Source organism: Melanaphis sacchari, unplaced genomic scaffold, assembly GCF_002803265.2.
Source record: "Melanaphis sacchari strain LSU unplaced genomic scaffold, SCAv2.0 Contig64_pilon_pilon, whole genome shotgun sequence".
NCBI lineage: Eukaryota > Metazoa > Arthropoda > Insecta > Hemiptera > Aphididae > Melanaphis > Melanaphis sacchari.
In genome coordinates this window covers 495260-503436 of record NW_020271462.1, presented here as the reverse complement: position 1 = coordinate 503436, position 8177 = coordinate 495260, and positions in this window count along the sequence as shown.

The window sequence follows — 8177 nt, the reverse complement described above, 5'->3', positions numbered from 1 at the left end:
TGAACGTACTTAAAATACTTTTAAATAGCTACAATGGACATTGAATGATTTAGAATAACTAAAATAATATACGTATTGCTATAATTGCATTATATTTGAATTATATTTTAAGCTATATTCGAAAAGGTAAATAAAATATACCAATTTAATAAAATTAAATATTATTACTATAATATAATATTATTATTAATCTTTTATAAGTAGTTGGTTTAGACTAACTATGTATATAATATTATTATATTAAATTAATTTTTTAACTACATATCATTATCAGAGCTTGATTGAATATAAAATCCACACGTTTTCTTACAATAACATTATCGTACAACATTATTTTTAAGTATTTTTTAAGTCAAAATTTTAACCCATCAATAATAAGTAAATCACGTTATTTTTCGCTGTATACAGTTTTCATTTCACTTTCCATAATCTAAGTTAAAAAGTTTGTTTAAAATAATTAACATGCGTAAGGTAAAGAACTATTAACACTGAACAGCTTACTGCGACAATAATTATTGTGTCTGTCTACATAACGTAACACATATCAAAATTATCTAAGTTAAAACGTATTCGTTTATATTAAATTTCAATAATACTTAAATATTTGATAATAATAATTTCGCCTTCAAACATTTTAGATGTTAGAATAGTAATTGGAACGCAATTCAGATGTACTTAAGAAAAACCCAAGATATAATTAGTATTATATTTTTTTAAATAGAACGTGATTCACAAAAATTTACAAATTAAAATGTTGTTCAAAATTTAAATTTTTTTTGACTAAAAATTGCAAATTTAATACAAGAATTTTTGAGTGATTAATTCTGTAGCCAAAACATCTTAAAAAATATAACTACAACTTTTATTTTTTTATAGATATTTGTACTTAAAAATTTCAAAAAAAATATAAATAATTATATTATAAATAAAACGAAATAGCTATGTTATAAATTTTGTTATAATTTAAAAATATTGTTTGTGAGGACATAAAACCTCTACATATACTAGAATTGTACTGTACGCAATAATGCTATTTTCAAATTCAATGTTTTTGTCAAAAAATAATTTAACCTATACTTTATTATTTAAATAATTACTCTATTAACAATATCAAGAAATATACTTAACAAATAGGCTAACAGATAATCATTTTCGTTCTGATCCACTATAACTTATTCGTGTACAATGATATTTTATTGAATTCAAATTGAATAGGTTCACTGCCACACCATTTTTCAATGCTTTTTTAATAACTAAATCATATTCTATTTTCAATACATGAATAAACGTTACTTCTAGATTTAGTACCATTTATATTACCTTAAAATTATTACCAATAATAATGATGTGCTCCTAAATAAGCACACGTACATACGATATTTTCGATATTTTCGATATTTTTCAAATATTGAAAAAATAAATTGATATACTAATTTTATGATAAACTTTGTTTAGTGAAAAAAAAAATATCATAATAAATGCTAATCATTGATTGCCAAAACTAAAATTGATTATGCTTAATATATGTTTTAGTTGACTTATTTTAATATTTTCATTACAGTGAATAATTTGACACCAGGGTACTTGTCCATCTTTTTGTGTCTGTGTCTATGGTTTATAGTAGAAAAAAATCATTTAATTTTCAACATAAAGGGTAATTTCTGGTAGCTATTTTGACTTAGGTAGTATTTTTAGGAAGTCAAACGTACTTTAAAAACTATTCAGGAAAAATAAAAACAAACATTTTAAACTGTTTCTATATATATATATATATATATATATATATATTGTAATTCGTTTAAATAACCATCGAGACGTAATATTTCTACTAAATATTCATATCGACATTTATTAGATAAGTATTATTTAATTTTAAATATGTTCTTATTTTTTTACGATTCTTTTTCGAAACACTCTGTATTGTTTTCAATATTTTGTTTATTGTGGTATACATATATTATTTATTATTTTTACCAGCCCTCGAAGACAAATACAATAATCGCAATAGTAACGCAATATTTTCGGTCTTATAGCAGGTTAATATATTGATACACATATTACCAGTGGTATGTTTAAAATGTTTAAAGGAGACGATGATTTAAGACTAGATTTACAATTCCTCATTATGAGTTAGGCTTTACTTAAAATTATACATTTTTTTAAATTAACATTGAATAAAATTAATTATGAATTAAATTATATCTTAATTATTAATAATAATCCCTTAAAAACAATATTTTAAAAAGTATTAATTGATGTGAAGCATTGAGTGATGCCAAATTTTGTATTAATACCTAGATTTTAATCCATCTTCCCTCTTTTTGTCAAACTTCAAATATATCATAATATATATCATACACTGCGCATACAGTTGTAGGTAATTTAAAGCAAATATGTCATTTTACTTGTTTAATAAGTCTGCGATGCTCCAAATTAATAGTAGGTACCCACACCAAAATAAAATATCAATCTGGCTAAATTACATAAACATGTAAAAAAATCAATCGTTTTAATTGATTTAAGATTACTTTATAACTCGAAAACCACAATAAAAACAATAGTATTTGTTTAATTATTCATGATATTTCAACATTCAAGTTTCAAGTGAATATTATATAAATAAATATAAAAAATATAGATTAAATAAAGTTTTATTTTTGCTTCAAATAACACTTTTGCAACTAAAAATTAATATCAAGATGATAAAATTAATAATATAAAATATCCATTTATTAAATAAAGATAGCGTAATGACAAAATAAATATTCTATAAATTAATTTTTTTTTAAACTAAAAACCAATGTTAGATATTACCGCAATCCTTGATACGCGTCTTTATTTTAAACTTTAAATATATATCTTATAAATTTAAAATTGATAGCTGATCTTATCAATAGTACGTGGAACAATAAACTATAAATCATTGACGAATGAATTGCATCAATAAAATTATAAATCGAGATTTACGAAATAATTAAGTACATTTTAAAATAAGAAATATATTTTTTTTTTTTATAATATTCACTTTTACAAATAAATAGTTTATACTTTGATTGGATGTGTCGGTGTATTTAAATTTAACGCAGGACCTTTTTCAATTCATTTTACTTTTGTCCAATGTTTATATTTATATTAAACATTATATTATATCGTATGTACATACAAACGTATAATAATATATGAGTAAATTAATGTGATTTTTATGAGTATGCATGCTGTTTGGAACTATATTATTGCGCGTAACAGACGAAACTAAAAATACATTTAGGTTGCATGATCAAATTGGAAACAATAAAATATCGAACAAGATCAAATAAAACGTGCATTTACACCCCCAATAAAACTGGAATGGTTTAATCAAAATGCAACTAAGTCAACGGGGAGGATTTGGCGACTTAAAAAAAAAAAGTAGGTAATCAATACTACTTTTACTAAATCGATGTATAAATATCGCGTATTAGTATATTAAAAAAAAAAAAAACGTGGTCATCGATAAATGTTTGGTAAATGTAATTCTTTTTTATTTTTATTTTTAACACTATACATACATATTCATAGAGTATTAACATGAAACTAATATGCAACGTATTAAGATAATCCATTATGACAGAAATTAAATACTTACTCAAAAATAATAACCTACACGAAATAAGAATGATAGATATTGTTAGGTATTAATGTTACCTTCATAGTCATATAAGAAATTTAAGTTACATCATGATTCAATGTTTACTTTGTTTCACATTAAAACTGGAACCAAATGTTATATATTCTATCTACCTAATTATGTGAGCACTATTTGTACACTTAAGTATAAAAAAAAATAATAACTAGTTGATTATTTAATTCATAACAAACAATATTTAATGGTCATTATACTTATTTAGATTTATATCACACATTTTAAAATAATATAATTACTTTTTCAAAAAAAAAAAATTTTATTTACATGAAATATATACCATGTGTTACTTATTAATGTTGTTCAATAATTGTTATATTACAAATTTATTTATTCTGTTATGTTATTTTTGTAAATAATAAATATTAAAATGTAATGCATTGTTGAATATTATTATTTATAGTCATAAACATAAATCTGAATTTTAAGTTATCCATAATATCCAATATATTCTAACCGTATTACCGTCTCTACAGGATAAACAAATACAACATTTAAAAACTTGCCATATATAATAAAATAAAAATAAAAAATATAATATTATAAATATCAACAAAAATCTATGATTAAGCAAAATTACATTTTACTTATAGCATAAACTAAACAAGACAAAAATACTTATTCGTGGGATTATTTAAGTAATATTGTATTATGCTATATACTAAAAATTAATTGGCCAAACAAAAAACTTCATAGTGAAATGTGTCTGAACCATTTCATGTCAATATAATATATTATACATTTATACACGAGTATATTGCTCGATAATCGTGATAGTTGTCAAACAAATGATGTACACTAATAATATTTATTTCTTTGGCTTCTGTTATAAATAACGAACAAAATATATATCTCTTCTGTTTATTATTTGTATTATTACAATTATCATCATCATTAAATTTATTATATATCATAATATGACAGTATGTAAAAAAAATAATAATATCTCATTCGGGATTAAATGTGTATATACCTACGGATTGTTAAAATGAAAGACAGAATTCTTTGACATTTATCTGTAATGTGTACGTAAGATAAACATAAATGTCTAACTATTTTATTTGGGGTCATCTCCGTATTAATAAAGGTTTCTTAATGAAAAAGAGTGATTATATTGGTTTTAATGGGAGGAAAAGATGAAATAATTGTAAAAAATGACAATTTTACTGTGAAAATAATAGATACCTCTTATTTCAAAATTTTATTTTTAGAAAACTTACATTATTTAATAATGATCTAAATGTTTTACCTTTATGTTTTTTAGCAAGATCATTTTTATTTTAAAATGTTTATCTGCTGCATATTTTATTTTAAAAAGTAAAGATTAATAAATTATGTTCCGATGTATCTGTATACTAAAGTTAAATAAATAAAATTATATTTCGAGGGAAATGATATAAATATATTGATTAAATATTTATTTTTTTGTATTTGTATACATGTTTTCTTGATACTTTGGTATTTGATTTAGAGAGTAGTTATTTGATAGAAAGTTTGATCTATTTGATACTTTTAGAAGAATAAAAATGAAAATTTCAATAATTTTCAAAATAATCTCAAAAGCAAAAGATAAAATAAGAAAAAAAATAAAAATTTATACGTAAAACTATTTCAAATATTTATATAAAAAAAAAAAATGTAATTATATGTTTTCAGTATTGTTGAGTTACTATTTATTGTAATTACCTACTTATATAAACTCTTAAGGAACCTTTTACTCGTATTTATTATCTAATATTGTCTGGTGTTTTGACTCACAAACAAAAAAGTTATTATTATAAAAATCAAAAACTTCAAATGTCTTAAAAAAATATAGCTAAAATAAAAAATTAAATGTCTTAAAAATAAAAATGTTTACGCCTAGATGATTAGATGGTAATATAAATATTTATTAAACATTTAATTTCTTTCCGATTATTTATTTTTGAATATCAAAAAATAACTTAAATATATTTTGTCGAAAATTGGTGATGCTTACAGTAGATATTTCTATTTCTACACGATTTTCCCTATTGTTTTAAAAAGTATTGAAATTTTAATATCAAGTTAATTAAATTAAATTTGAGTTTAAATTTGTGTAATAATTGAACAACTTCAAAATAAAAAAACTTGAAAGATAAATATAAATATAAATGAGTTACAATCTTGCCAGGCAACAAATAAAAATAAAAAAAGTAGGCAAGCGATTACCGCTCTGCTATACATTAGGTGTTGAGTGGGTAACTATTATGAATGTGTTAAATTTTAATTCAATTATATATCATTATATGCGAAAAACGATTTTAAGCGGATACAGTTTGTCAAATATCATTAAAATACATTCATACCATATTAAAAAAAATTATATAACTCGAAATGTACTTTTATCATTCTCTAAATACCGTAAAACAGCAAAACTAAATTTTAGTCATTACCTACCTATATTATATTTATTAGATTTTATGATTTCAGTATGAACTATTATGAGGAATCTTGTATTTAAGTTTCAAAACGTAAGTATAAAAACAAATAAAATTATAAATTTCTAACTACAAAATAATTTGTATTTTTTAAGATTTTCCACATTTTTAAAAATTTTAAATTTTGTTGAGAAATAAACACTTATGAGGAGCTTTATCATAAAATTTCTCAAGCACTTTTACTCAATCATACATTTTTACCGTTATTTATAAAAAAAAAATTTAAAAAATTGAAAATTTTTATCGTCTTTTAATAGGTTGTTAAAAAAGTCAACAGTGTTTAAAAATTATATCATTAATAGAAAATAATATTAGCATTTAGTGAAAATTTCAATTTATTGAGGTAATTCAATTTTAAATTATAACAAAATAAAGAAATTAATTTAGTCGATTGGCTTAACGAAAAAATTCCAGTTTTTATTTAATTTTCTGTTGGTTTTTGACAAAAATAAAAAAAAATATCGGTAATTTTTTACTTTTGACTTCACTAAGGAAAAAATCTTTAAGTAAAAAATCGATTTCAGAATATTTTAATAAATTCATTTTTGTCATTATTTCTAAATACTTCAACTTATATTCCTGGTCCATACATATACCAGTACTGCAAATTCTAACTTCAGTTATCTATTATAATAACAATATATAAATCCATCTGGAATACAATAATAATATTATGTTTCAATTTTAAAAATCAAAACAAGTTCTTTTGTTTTGTAATTTTTATTTTTAATAATAAATATTAAATTGTTTATTTATAATAACTATTACTTTTATTACTCGTCAATAAAAGTAAAACTATTTATAAAGGTGAAAAGGTTTTTTTAACAGTTTAATGTAAATATTGTAATACATTACTATACGGATAAACAATAAAAGATTGCTTGGTAATACAATGTACTATTAAGAAAAATATGTATTAAATACACATTTATTTAACATATTTTATTATATTTTAGTATACATAAGTAAATTCATTGTTAATTTTTAAGAATATAGCTTACCTAATTCTTATAATTAATATTTCTTCCATTGGTATTGAATCTTGAAAATTTGTTAACTAAAGATAAAATTTTGGTTTTATTATTTCGTGTACGTAGTCCAATATTTTTAAATCAACATTCTTGTATATGGTCGAAACAAATCGTCATTGCTACGTTTTTAAAATATAAATGATAAAATAAAAATTATAGGATTGGTACGATATGACTTTTTCATTGTTGTTATACCATAACATACTCAAATAATTTAAAAATGTCTATAATATTTATTTTACGTAATTAGAGGTACCTTTTATATAATAAATACTCAAGTGCTCTATTTTCTGTGAGAAACATTTTGTTTTTCAACATAGACATAAACATAAATTATAACCAATAAAATATATATTTATTTTAACTCAATTACTAGCTAAAATAATATTATAAGTTTAGAGAACAAAATTAAAAAATCTACGCATGCTTGAACAGATACACCACTGTCGTATTTGTGAGATTAGTCGCAATTTCATATTCGTATTCGACGCATGTACGATTGTTGCAAATCTGAACAACAAATGCGATTAAAAATCATACGTATTAGTCGCAATTTCATACTTGTGTTTACATAGGATACACATTACTTTATTTTAAATAATAAATGTTTAATAAACATCATTGTATCTCTGTATATCAGTTTCAAGAAAATAGTATAATAATCGAATAACATTTTATATAAAATGGCGATTAAAAATTAAATTGAGACATATTAAGTAATATTAGATAATAGATACATATATATTTTATACAAGTTAAGCTATATAACTATATTTTTTATACAATCATTAAAATCACTAGTTATTATCTAAAAATATAATACAATATATTTAAAATACTTTACAATTGGTAATTCAAATAATAGATTTGCTAAAACAATTTATTTTTATTTTTTGTAGATACGTATTATGTATTTATTATTATTATTATTATTTTTTAATTCAATGTTTAGATTTAGGTATTATAGGAAAATACCAAAAAATATCTTTATAAAATTAATGTCTT